This window comes from Misgurnus anguillicaudatus, chromosome 23 (genome assembly GCF_027580225.2).
Source record: "Misgurnus anguillicaudatus chromosome 23, ASM2758022v2, whole genome shotgun sequence".
Classification (NCBI taxonomy): domain Eukaryota; kingdom Metazoa; phylum Chordata; class Actinopteri; order Cypriniformes; family Cobitidae; genus Misgurnus; species Misgurnus anguillicaudatus.
The window spans coordinates 26,311,579-26,326,111 of record NC_073359.2 but is presented as its reverse complement, the minus strand read 5'-3'; positions in this window follow the sequence as shown (position 1 = coordinate 26,326,111).

The window sequence follows — 14,533 nt, the reverse complement described above, 5'->3', positions numbered from 1 at the left end:
ATAAAACTCTTGCCGTGTGGTTCCTTGAATAACCACTAGAGTGCAGTGTTGTGTGGTGAATTGCATAATTGGTGTCATTTGTCCTAAAGGTACACAAACTTGATCTTAAAGGGGTCATATGATGAGGATGTTGGCATTGCCACTTTGTAGGTTTGAGCGGGGATGTGTCGTTTTGGGTGTGTTTTTTGAAATGCGGATGGGCGGATGGGGTGCAGACGCTGATCACAATGATGGTGGTTTGTTGTAATTGAAACTCTATTGTGCTGGCAAGTCCAAAAATGTGTCGTTTTGGGTGTGTTTTTTGAAATGCAGGTGAGCGGATGGGGTTCGAACACTGATCACAATGATGGTGGTTTGTTGTAATTGAAACTCAATTGTGCTGTCAAGTCCTTCTTTTCTCTCTCTTTCAGAGTTCAGATTAAGGAGGCGGTATTATTCTAATAAGATATCCTTATGACATCATAATGAAAGCCAAATTTCAATGACCTGTTTTTGCTCACACCTACAAAGTGGCAATGCTAACATTTTCATCATATGACCCCTTTAAAGGGGACATATTATGAAAATCTGACTTTTTCCATGTTTAAGTGCTATAATTGTGTCCCCAGTGCTTCTATCAACCTAGAAAATGTTAAAAAGATCAACCCAATAACTTAGTTTTGGTAAACCATTTTCTGCAAGCATGTGAAAAAATAGGTCATTGTAATTTGGCCCTTATTGTGATGTCAGAATAAGGTAATACCGCCCCCTTTATCTGCACTATCCAATCACAGCACAACCCTTTAGTATGGAGAGAAAGAGAGAGATAAAATATTTGACAGCACAATAGAGTTTCAATTGCAACAAACCACCATCATTGTGATCAGTGGTTGCATTTCATCCGCTCATTTGCATTTTAAATGACACACCCAAAACGGCACACTTTTGCTCAGACCTATTTTAGACTTAGTTTACATCTTTAAAAAAATCTCATAATATGTCCCCTTTAAACTTCATGCATATAATTATTTAAAGGGGTCATAGGATGAAAATCAGACTTTTTTCATATTTAAGTGCTATAATTGGGTCCCCAGTGCTTCTATCAACCTAGAAAATGTGATAAAGATCAACCCAGTAACTTTGTTTGGGTAAGCCATTTACTGCAAGCATGTGAAAAATTAGGTCGTTCAGATTTCGCCTGTTTTGTGAGGTAGGTAGCATGGCGAATTATAATAATACCGCCCCCTTTATCTGCACTATCCAACCACAGCACTGCTATTTATTTCAGAGAGTAAGAGGGAGAAAAGAAGAACTTGACAGCACAATTGAGTTTCAATTACAACAAATCACCATCATTGTGATCAGTGTTTGGACTTCATCCGCTCATTTGCATTTTAAAGGAAACACCCCAAAACGGCTCACTTTTGCTCAGACCTACAAATTTGCAATTTTAACATGCTGTAATTAATTATCTGTGGGGTATTTTCAGTTAAATCCTCACCTTCACACTCTTGGGACACCAAAGATTTAACTTACATCTTAAAAAAATCTCATAATATGACCCCTTTAAATAATACTTCTCTGTTTATCTCTCTTCAATTGTTAATAAAATGATATATTCTTGTGCGTGTGCTGTACCCTTTGTCCTCCATATCTCTCATTGAACCTTTGCTATATTTAAAGGAAAGTGGGTTAAAAAAATCACACAAAATTTTAACAACTTGCACTTAATATAAACTTAATCTGTGATACATTTTAAGTGAATTACATATAATGTGCATTCAGGTAGTGGAAAATATTAAAAATTATGTTTTTTAGTACATTGTTTACATAATACTCTTTATAAAAGTAAAGCCTGCTTAACCCTCAAGAGTTCCTTTAAAAAACTTCCTTAAGTGTTCCTAAGGCCACAAAATGACACCTTCCCAAAACTGCTCTAAAAATGTCATACGTCAATATTTTCTTTCATTTTAAACGATGCTATCTTTTAGAACTACTTCTGCCTGAAACATACATATCAAATATTAATATAATTTGTGAAAATTTTAACCCTTTACATGCCTGTTTGTTTACATTAGCCCATGTTTTTTTTAACAGAAAAAACAAAAAAACTAAATATTTTCCAAAAAACACATTTGAACCACCATGTGATTATTATTATTATTATACCCTGAGATGGGTCAAAGATTGGTAGCAACATTGATTTTCATGCATTGTTATTTTTTGAACAGGGTCAGATTTTATACAAAACTCACACTTGTGATCCTAAGGCCAAAATGACACCTTCCCAAAACCTGCTCTAAAAATATCATACATCAATATTTTTTTCCACTTTAAACTATTAAATCTTTTAACACTACGTCTTCCTGAAACATACATGTCAAATATTAATTAAATTTGTGGAAATTTTAACCCTTTAAATGCCAATATGTTAACGTTAATCGAACCACAGTGTTCAGCTGATGTCGTAAAACCTTTTGTGGGACATCGTAGCCCAAATAGTGACCTGTCCTGATTTCTCACTCCAGAGACTGAGAGCTAATAAATTTTTTAGCTGTAAACACCGGTCAGAATGAGCAGCCCCACATAAGCCTGCAGTTTCTCTGTCTCAAGATCTCTCCAGTCTGTGACTGTCTCCCATGTAGGTTTGTCATGGCCCCAATATGCTGCAGGATTTCATGCATCAGCATCAATGAAAACCTTGAAGTCAGGGCTGATTCGGGCAGTGGCATAGTGTGTGAGCCCTGGGGTCAAATCTCTGGCTGCTGGAAAGTAGCGGAGCGTCTCCCTGCAAGTAAGCCTACAATGGCCCTTTATGGGCCCACTTAGGGCTAGTCTAAGGGCCCCGCGCAGGTTTGCTCATTGGCAAAACGTTGGCCCTTTAGCGCTGGCCCTGCGCAGGCAGTCCTCACTTAGCCGCCAGGAAGCCCTCATACAGAAAAATCCCCAGAGTTAAATAAACACTGCTGGATGTATATACTGTCCCATCTTACAGAGTGTTAAAAAGTAACAATGAAGCAGAATTAAAAGCTTTGTTATCCTCTTTCTCAACATCTCTGTCTGAAATATAAAATTGCATTTTCCATCTTACTTGTAGAGTCATTTTCTTAAAGGGGTCATACGATGAAAATGCCAGCATTGCCACCCCGTAGGTCCGAGCAAAAATGTGTCGTTTTGGGTGTGTTTTTTAAAATGCAAATGAGCGGATGAAGTGCAAACACTGATCACAATGATGGTGGTTTATTGTAATTGAAACTCTATTGTGCTGTCAAGTCCAAAAATGTGTCGTTTTGGGTGTGTTTTTTAAAATGCAAATGAGCGGATAAAGTGCAAACACTGATCACAATGATGGTGGTTTGTTGTAATTCAAACTCAATTGTGCTGTCAAGTCCTTCTTTTCTCTCTCTTTCAGAGTTCAGATTAAGGAGGCGGTATTATTCTAATAAGATATCCTTATGACATCATAATGAAAGCCAAATTTCAATGACCTGTTTTTGCTCACACCTACAAAGTGGCAATGCCAACATTTTCATCATATGACCCCTTTAACTTATGTTAAGATGTTGGCTGTTTCATTTAAAGTCACCATTATTGTGATCAGTGGTTGTTTTAATTGGACTTTGACTCTTGACCGTTGGCCTGCTAGTGTTTTCTAACCGCTATATCTAAGTGTGTTTAAAACACATGTTATAGCAAAGAAAAGGCAATTGTAGTTGAATATTGCTGGTTGATACATAAACATTGTCAAACATAATCATTTAATGAACAGATTTAATATAGTTTTCCCCCCTCATCAGAAGCATCATTCTCTGTCAATAATGAAATACTACAGTGTAAGGTCCAGAACCCTCACAGCAGTTTATCATTCTGAAGGACTCTGATAGTTTGCACATAAACATTAACCGCTGAACAATGTAGACGCACAGACATCAAGAATCAGAGTATGAATCTCAACAATGGTGACAAAGAAAATTGTAAAAAAAGGTCATTATGTATTCATGCCGCAGTGCATTCTGGGAGTTCTGGATGAGATTTGTAATTTGTTGATACCCAGCATGCATTGCAGCATGAAGCTTTTCGTTTTATTGTCACCATCATTGTGATTCATACTCTGATTCTTGATATTTGTGTGTCTACATTGTAGAGCAGTTAATTTTAAGTGTCAATGTTTCAAAATTCTTCAGAAAGACAAACTGCTAAGAGAGAGCTCGATCTCATACTATATAGTATCACATTGTCAGAGAAAGATCCTTCTGTTAAGCGTGCAAACAATAAATGAATACATAAGTTTTTATATGATGATGTTCAGACTTTATTTACTGAACTGACCACCACCAAAGGATCGCATGCTGCCATAACAAACATGTTTTAAACACACAAAGTTATAGCAATCAAAAGACTGAACAATGCAAGAGTCAAGAGTCAAGTTTAACTAAATCAAACACTGATCACAATAGTGGTGACTTTAAATGAAACAAAATCTCAACCTAAAGTAAGAAAATGACTCTACAAGTAAGATGTAAAATGCAATTTTAGATTTCAGACAGAGATGTTGAGAGAGAGGATAACAGCGGTTTTAATTCTGCTTCATTGTTACTTTTTAACACTCTGTAAGATTGGGACAATATATACATCCATCAGTGTTCATTTAACTCTGGGGATTTCTCTATGTGAGGGCTTCCTGGGGGCTAAGTGAGGGCTGCCCATGCAGGGCCAGTGAGCAAACCTGTGCGGGGCCCTTAGGCTATGCCCATACAGGCCCATCGTAAGCTTACTTGCAGGGCTCCATGTTTGTGGGAGACCAGAAGATTTTTCAATTTTTGACGTCCATCCTGCCGCCACTTCATCCATCTCCTCTCTGCTCTCACCTTCTGACAAGTCTTCTGAAGATCTCTCTAATGAATTAGACTCCAGCTGGTCTACTTCTACCTCTGAGGCCTCCGTGTCGACCTCAGAATCCTCGGAGGAAGATGAGGAGCCATCCTCGCTCTTGAAGTGCATGATTATTTCAGGAGCCTTATGTGTGCTGTAATGCCTTGCCATTTTCACTACTTCTGCTATACTGTTCATACTTATAGCAGTGTATTTGCATAAACAACATGAGCGAGAAACAAAATGAAAATTGATTTTGTTTCGGTTCTGGCCTCTCATCGTTTTTATTACTGAATTAGTTTATAACGCAGAATGTGCCTTTCAAAGAGAGAAGAATTTGGATATGTTGAATATGCCCCCCATGCCCCACTCATCACCGAGCCCACCCCGACATCACCCCACCCCCTTACCACTCAGACACACTTTTTTCACACACACACCAATTTTCAACATTAAAGGTTTATCTTTTCAGCAGCTATGCGGTCCGCAGAAAACAGCAAAAATTGTGACATTTTGATGAATGCATGAAATGGTAAAAAGTAGCGCCACCTGGTAGACAAGTATAAAAATTAAAACTTCAAGGCCAGTAGTTTAAAATGATATATTGACATAAAGGTATGTATTAGTTTATGTTAAGATAAATGGGGGGTCAAAAATGGTGGTTATAATGGTTTTCAATGGGGCATTTTTTGTCCGAAGGAACACATTAGTCGGTTTTTGCGTAGCTTAGCCATTTTAAGCTAATTTAAAAAACTGAAACCAATATTCTAAAATGTATCAAAAATGATTAACCTTTGGCAAGTTTGGGCAATATTCAATCATCACAGTCAAGATGGTTTAAAAATCAAAATCAAAATGGCACAAAATGTCCCTATAGGAACTCTTAAGGGTTAAGTGCGCTTTTTTCACTGATATGTTTTCATCAGCTGTTTGTTTGGAGGGCTTAAGGTGATTTTTATTGAACAGAAGAGACTTACTTTAATTGAACCATCAACTGAACCATATGCTTCGACAAATGATTTACTCTTTTGAAGCGCTCGAAGCACCTGAATATGGCGCCACCTGCTGGTGAAATCATTATAAAAGTGATCATAAGTCTCATTCTCAGGTCAAATATTTGACACTTTTTACAAAATGATTGCAAAGGTTTTTCTAAAAACATGTTTTTTACAGAAAAATTCATTATTTAACTTAATTAAGCCATAAAATAAATGTGTATTCTGTTTTTGGTTTTATGAGGGCAAACAGACCATAAACACACTAATTCCCCTTTTAATTATGCACATGTTTGTCATTAAATCTGTCTATAAACAAAAAGTAGGCAAATGTTAGCGCTTTCAGCCAGAAAGATGAAGGTTTTATGAACTTGCATAATGAAACTGACCCAAGTTCACCTAACTATATATTAAACCCTGGTCATTTGTGATCAACTCTCCCTAGTGGTGAACCATCCACAGATCTATATAGGCCCTGTCCCCAATGGCACACTCCGGACTTGTGGTCCTTCTCAGAGTCCACACTTTGATGACATCATGTAGACTTTAGGGATCCTTGACGCGCGTCCACGAGGGCGCACTGGAGTCGTATTTTGGGACAGAGGCCCTGTCCCAAATGGCGCACTTCATGTGGACTTTCGGTCTCGTGGCCTTAAATTGCGCATTCTCGCTTAGTTTATGAGTCCGTAGGGTGTCCCATCTGTCATTTTTATGCTCTGAAGTGTGCTCATCAGCACCTCCTTTGCCCCCTTGATGCGGTCTTCAGCGAAGCCCGCACTGCAGAAGGCTTGGCGCACTTTACCAACCCAGAAGTCCTTGCAAAAGAGCAATCAGACCAATAAGACGACGGAAGGGAGGAGTTCAGGGGCGGCAGTGGCTCAGTGGTTCATGCAGGTTGTCTACAACCAGAAGGTTGGTGAATCAATCCCCAGCTCCACCTGACCAAGTGTCGAGGTGTCCTTGAGCAAGACACCTAACCCCACCTGCTCCTGATGAGCTGGATGGCGTCTTGCATGGCTGACACCGCCGTCGGTGTATGAATGAGTAAGTGAATGGGTGAATGTGAGGCAAATTGTAAAGCGCTTTGGATGGCCATTAGTCTATGAAAGTGCTATATAAATGCAGTCCATTTACCATTCACACTGAATGGCAACTTCTCTACCTATTTCTGGTGTGATGCTTGAGTCTGTCCCAAAATATGACTCCGGTGCACCCACATGGACTCGCATCAAGGGTCCCTAAAGTCTGGACTATGTGATGTCATCAAAGGAGGACCACAACTCCGGAGTGTTCCATTTGGGACAGGGCAATTCTCGAGCATCACGCCGGAAATAGTAAGAGAAGTTGCCTGTCAGTGTGAACTCCTCCCATCCGTCCTCTGATTGGTCTGATTGCTCTTTCGCAAGGACTTCTGGGTTGGTAAAGTGCGTGAAGCCTGCTGCAGTGCGGGCTTCACTGAAGAACGCATAAAGGGGGCAAAGGAGGCGCTGATGAGTACACTTAAAAGTGTAAAAATGACAGACAGGACAGCTTAAGGACTCGTAGACTAAGCGAGCATGCGCAATTTAAGGCCACGGTACTGAAAGTACACATGAAGTGCGCCATTTTGGACAGAGACATAGATGACTGGATTGCACATAGAACGCTTAACGTAACAGCATAAGGTGAAGCCAGCGCAGAATTCGAGCATGAGCATGATCAAAGCATGATTATTTAGATTTCAGATTGAGCATGTTTGTCATTAATACTAAATATGCTGTGGTCTGTCCGTTGATACTGTAATAAAGATGAATGTATAATAACAAAATCTGATAACGTTAATTGATTTAATCGAATGTTTTGGCATACCAACATGGCGGCGCGGAGGGTTCACAATTGTGACGTCTTGCGAAATCCAGTTATTTATATAGATCAGTGGAACCATCTGATTTTCGAAATGTTTTCAAACTTTTTATGACATAATGGAGCCTTGTTTGCTAAAATCATGTGACTTGGCCAGTTTAGAAAACACGCTCAATACAACTGATTTAAAAAAAAAAATTAACGGCATTGTCTATTATTTAATTTTTTATGTGTCTTGTTCATAATCCATATTAAAAACACAGGTTTTTATAATGTGGTTGGAGCAGAAATGTTGCACATTTCTTATTTTTGCCCTTGCTTTTGCATTGAAAATGACTTTTTATAAACCCACATGCAGAGACGCTTCTGTGCACTATGACACAGAACTTGCTCAGTTCTCAACACACAGTGAGATGTGCTGCGGTTTTGATTATGTAGGCCAGTATAGGCCTTGAGTATGTAAACTGATGTAAGCACATGTCTATTATGGAATGTGTGTGGAAAAAAGTATCAGGCAATAGTGTTCATTTTGTGGGTGAGTTGCTTGTATTCACAGGTCAGAAAGAAATCTCATTATAGTTTTTGCCAGGAAATAAACACATATACACATGATTTGCATTGTGCACCTAAAATGAAATTGCTTTTATGCATTCGGCAGGTGCTTTATCCAAAGAGATTTACAGGGCATTGAATGTTTACGAATAGCAAACTTTTGCTCCACTAATGCAACACATTTGGCGGGTGATTTATGTCTTTTATGACTCAGCAAAGTGTGCATTTTTTTAGAAGAGGTTTTCTTTGGGAAGCGATTGCTTTACACTACAAGGATTTTTCACAGTGCTCCTTGCACAAATGTGAAATAACATCCAAGTAGGGTATGTGCTATCATGCAGTGATTGGTTTCTCCTCCCTATAAAGCATTTGGACAGAACCTAAGTGCAGGCAGCTCTTTAACACGACTTAATTATGCAGAATACCTACATATCTATATTTACATACATATCTATGGCGTGAGGTATTGTGAGAGTGGAGGTGGGGGCTGCTTCCGTTATGCATCACCGCCTGGACAAGTAAGTTAGCTTAAAACCAAAGGATACCCCGAGTTTTATTTAGTGGGAAACCCCCTACCACTTTTCGTTTTGCTTCGGAGACTATAATGAATGTGAAAATAGCAACAGTTTGAGAACGAAATGGACGATTCATTCGGATTTGATGCATAAAGCAGCTCAGTTTACACAACATGTGGAGCAGAAAGGTTCTGGTGAACTTGGATCATGATTTATACATCGCGTTTGTTTTGTGTGTACCTGTGTTTGGCATGTGGTAAGTATAAGGGACTGGTTTTATGATAAAGATCTTGATTTGCATAAATGTCTGTTACAATTTATCCCAATTTTGTGCTTATTAATTTGAAATCACTGTATCTGTTTGTTTCAGGTGTGTTTGGTGTTGAAGTGAAGTCAGTGTCAGTGATGGAGGGAGATTCTCTTACTCTACACACTGATATTACTGAAATACAGACAGATGATCACATACTGTGGATGTTTAAAACTAACAATACAGACACTCGTATAGCTCAAATCTATAAGCAAATCATCTCTATCTATGACACTGATGATAAAAGTTTTAGAGACAGACTGAGTGTGGACAGTCAGACTGGATCTCTCACCCTCACAAACATCACCATCACAAAGTCTGGACTTTATAAACTAACCATTATCAGTAAGACGGTCTCATACAGGAATTTCAATGTTTCTGTCTATGGTGAGTGAAGATTAGGATTATGGCTAGATTTAAATATTTAGTTTGAACCCCACATGTCCAATGAAAAAAAAGGATTAATTGGAATGTTATTTAACAATTCATTATTTGTAATAATTAAAAAAAGTGTGTGTATGTACGTATCTTTTTGTGTCTTAATTTGTACATACAATAACAAATTAAAACTTAAAAAATATATATTTTCTTGTTTTTGTATTTCCAGCTCATCTGCCTATTCCTGTCATCAGCAGTAACTCTTCAGACTGTTCTTCATCATCATCAAGCTCAAAATGTGTGTTGTTGTGTTCAGTGTTGAATGTGAGAGATGTGAGTCTGTCCTGGTATAAAGGAAACAGTTTATTGTCCAGCATCAGTGTGTCTGATCTCAACATCAGACTCTCTCTACCTCTGGAGGTTGAATATCAGGATACAAACACATACAGCTGTGTACTCAACAATACCATCACAAACCAAACTCAACATCTCAACATCAATGAACTCTGTCAGAAGTGTTCAGGTGAGTCACAAATAATATAGCATTTATTTTAGCAGTTTGTTTTGTATAAACAGTGGTGGTTTCTACTGAGTTTAACTTGACATTACATTAAGCCCAGACTTCAAGCTAACCAAGAGTGGAGTGAAAATAACCATTTTCCTCCCACTCAGCTTCATGTTAACAGGTGGCTTATGCTTACTGGTGAGAGTCTAGACCAGTTATCAGATTCAGTTATACCAACTAATTAATACACTAACATTTATTAATTTCTAATAAAATCCCTTGATCAGCTTTCTGTTGGTCTAAATTAGTCTGCACTCCAATAAATCAGAATTGTTTTAAACTGTAAATTAAACTTGAATGCCTTCGTAAAACATGGAAATAAAGACAGAAGCACGAGTATTTGGCTTGCATGCACACATCTTGTTTTCCTTTCTCAGATTATGCTCATTGTTGTGGTTATACCGAAGCTGTGATCCGATTGGCCATCTCTGCTCTTGTGGGCGTGGCTTCTGTTGTTGTTCTGGTTCATCACTTCAGATCTACAGATGAGAGCACAAACGCAGCTGGACTCTAGAGGGCAGCATTTTTAGGGGAAAAAGGCTCCAGTGTTAAAGCAACACTAAAGAGTTTTTTTACCTTTAACCTTTAACGTTTCCAAAAAAGTTTCAGTCGTTCATCCACTCGAAACAGGGTGAACGGCACTTTCACATTCGCTTTGCAGCCCTCTATCGGCCAAAACTGCACTAAAGAAGTTTCCAACCGTCGGGTCGCATTCCTGTAGTTTGAGTGAAAACTACAAAAACCTGCTTTACAGCAGACCTACAATCCAATCAGAGCCAGCTTTGCTGCAGTAGGCTAAACTATTTACGACAGTGGTAATGGACAATTCCGCTTCCAACCTGTAGGGGGAGCAAAGAGCAAAAACTCTTTAGTGTTGCTTCTGTGTATGTCACAGTGTTCAAGAATTGTTGATAGATATCATGTATGAGAATGACAAAGTATCCATGTTGTATTTGCATATATTAAAAGTGAAAGGGAGTTTTTTAATATCTTGGCACAAGTGTTATAAATATGGAAGCACAATAGCCATTCCAAGCGGTAAAATGCAATAAGTTTAGATAAATGATGAAATTGGCAAAAATGTTAACATTGAAGGAGCCTCAGATAGTATAAACATGGCTTAGTTTAAATAAACATAATCAGTTATAATCTCTAATGATTTGGATGATGTAACTTATAAAGGGTTCCCACTATGAGTGTCTAACATATTTTAGCTAACATTTCACAAATGGATATTGTATCTATTGTATTTTACTGTGGATGTTGATGCTTGGACTTTAGATCATGCTACCAAATACACAAAATAATGTTGTTTTTAGCAATGAAATAGGTGCACTTTAAGGAAGAACATTTTGTGGAAGGCAAAAAAATTGTGTGAAAATCATTAAAAGTAGCAAAGCAGCATAATTTATATCACAATAATATAATAATAATATTATATAGATAGATAGATACGGTAGATAGATCTATGTGCACTGACAAAAAATATTCATTGAATTTAATCAATTTTTTTAAGGTAAGTGGTTGCAATCAATTTATTTAAGCTACATTTAAACAAAAAAGATTTGTAACGTAAAGTAAAATATAAAACTTTTGTTTAAATGTAGCTTAAATAAATTGATTGCAACCACTTACCTTAAAAAATTGATTAAATTCAATGAATCATTTTTTTCAGTGTGTTTTCAGTCATGTGTTTCTTTTGTTTCTCTGTTGTCTGACAGTGTGGTTGACACTTTGCTGGTATCACAGGATGTGTATTGTGTGGTTTGTACAGAGAGATATGGGGGATGCACAAAGGCAGACATAAAACCCACAAAGAAAAACTTGATTGGGGAGGAAGTTGACTTTTAATAGTAGGAAGATCAAATTCTTTAGTGACACGTTTTTTTTATACTGACATTGCTTTGACCTTGGAACAGCGCTGGATTAAAATAACTTTGACTTTCTTGTAATTACTGCGTGTGACATGAAAACCTTAATGGTGTAACATGTTTTTTATGATGTTTTGCAACTAGTGGCCATTTTTGTTCACTTGCTTGTTAACACCTCCTACAGAACCAAAGAAACATGTTAACAGAGAACCATAACCAACATTGATCAATCTCATTTTGTGCCATAGACAAAAAGGTCACACATATATGTGTGAAATCAAAGCTGGATGATATCAGAGAGTCAGCAACTGAACCATGGTCCGCCATTTTTCCCAGTGTCACTTTTATTTGCCTGTAAACCATTTTGAATTTTGTCAGTGAAATTGCATAATGTTTCTTTACAGTTGTTTTGCATATTTAAATCAAACTTACATATTTATCATGTAAACAAAAATCTAAATGCCTTAAAATGTAACTCTTGACACCCTACACCCTTGCATAACCAAACCATTTCTGGGAAGGTGTCTTTCTATATTTTACCCATTGTCTGTATTAGTGGATGTATTGTAATGCGTCATTTTAAAGTTTATGTGCAAAATAAATATTCTATGCTTATCTTGTTTGAAACTTTATCACTGTGTGAAATGAATTGTCTCTGAACACAATTATTTTTTATCATGGGTGAAGTTTTGCAGTGTGGTTCCTTGAATAACCACTAGAGTGCAGTGTTGTGTGGCGAATTGCATAATTAGTTATTTGTCCTAAAGGCATAAAAACTTGATATTAAGGTATTTATTAGGGGCCAAGCACCGAAGGTGCTGAGGCACCTATTGGAACTGTCAATATTATTATTCTTCATCTTCTTCCCCAATGGGAGTCTATGGCAGCCCTATGAACCGTACGTAGGAAAATGATGACATTTGGCACAGTTGTAGTGGTGGTCTTAAAAAGTCATGTGATCAAAAATTGGGTCTCTAGTTTAAATAGTAGTTTTCTATTTATCCCTCTTTAATTGTTAATAAAGTAATATATTCTTGTGAAGTCCTGTTGTGTGAAGTCCTCCATATCTCCTCTGCTATATTTAAAATAAAAAAAATTAACCAAGAAAGTGGGTTTAAAAAAATCACACAAAATTGTAACTACTTGCACTTAATATAATCTTAATCTGTGATACATTTTAAATTAATTACATATAATGTGCATTTAGGTAGTCGAAAATATAAAAAAAATGTGTTTTTAGTAGGCTATATTGTTTACAAAATAAGTCTTCATAAAAGTATACTAAAGTGTGCTTATTTTTCACAAGGATAGTGTTTATATTTTTTTATCAACTGAGTTTATTTTCTGTTTTGTATGGAGGGTTTACACTGATTTTTATTGAACACAAGGCCTACATTAATTGAACAATATGCTTCTAAAAATGATTTAATCTTTTGAAGCGCTCGAAACACATAAATATGGTGCCGCCTACTGGTGAAATTATTATAGACCTCTTCACAGTTCACGTCACAGGCGGTTCCCACTGCGCATGTCGGGGTCAGAAAAGTCATTACAGCAGATTGAATTGCGTATTATATCGTCAAAAATGCCTACTTACGTCGTGGGCTTTGAAAATCGCATCAGGTCTGCTGTTAAGTTTTTCGTGATTCCTGCAGAATCTCAAAAACAAAAAATACAACATCTGTGGCTGCAAGCAATTAAACGTGCAGACTGGGACAATGCAAAGATTAAAGAGGCTTGTGTTTGTAGTGCTCACTTCATTTCAGGTAAATCATAATTTCTCAGCCCTGTTAGATTAAACTAGAAAGCCTAAATGATATGAACAGTTTGACCTCATGCTGCGCGTGCACCCAATAGTCTTTTCATGTTTAAACCTTGTATGCATGTAAACCTTGAAGGGGTCTATAAAAACAACAAGATCTCAGTCCAAATATTTTACACTTTTTACAAAATAATTGCAAATTTTTTTATAAAAACATGTTTTTTTTACAGAAAAATAAATTATTTAATTGAATTAAGTCATTCAATTAAAGTGTATTCTGTTTTTAATTTTATTTAGGGCAAACAGATCATTAACACTCGAGCTCCCCTTTTAATTATGCAAATGTTTGTCATTAAATCTCTCTATAAACAAAAAGCATGACAGTGTTAGCAGTCAGAAGGATAAATGTTTAATGAACTTGCATAATAAAACTGACCCGAGTTCACCTAACCATATTAAATTCTGATCACTCTCAACTCCCCCTAGTGGTAAACCATCGGATTTGTTTTATTCATTTCAAGAACTTTGCATACATACAAGAGGATTGCAATGTGCTTATTTAACATTCAAAATAACAATGGATCAAATAAAATAAAATAAAATAATTAAGAAACAACATGGGGATATTCTACAATAATTCAATAAAAGAAAAGGTTTCAAAAATTGTATATAATCGCTTTGCTTTTTTATTTTTTAGACTTTTAATAGTTTCAAAATAATTTCTCAATTATGTTCTAAATAAAATGCTATTGGGTTTATTATTTGCCCATTTTTGTTTATGGATATGAAATTTTCCATATATAGCCTAATCAATAAGTTGATTAAAGGTGCAGTGTGTACTTTTTAGAAGTATCTCTTGACAGAAATGCAAAATAACATACAAAACTGTATT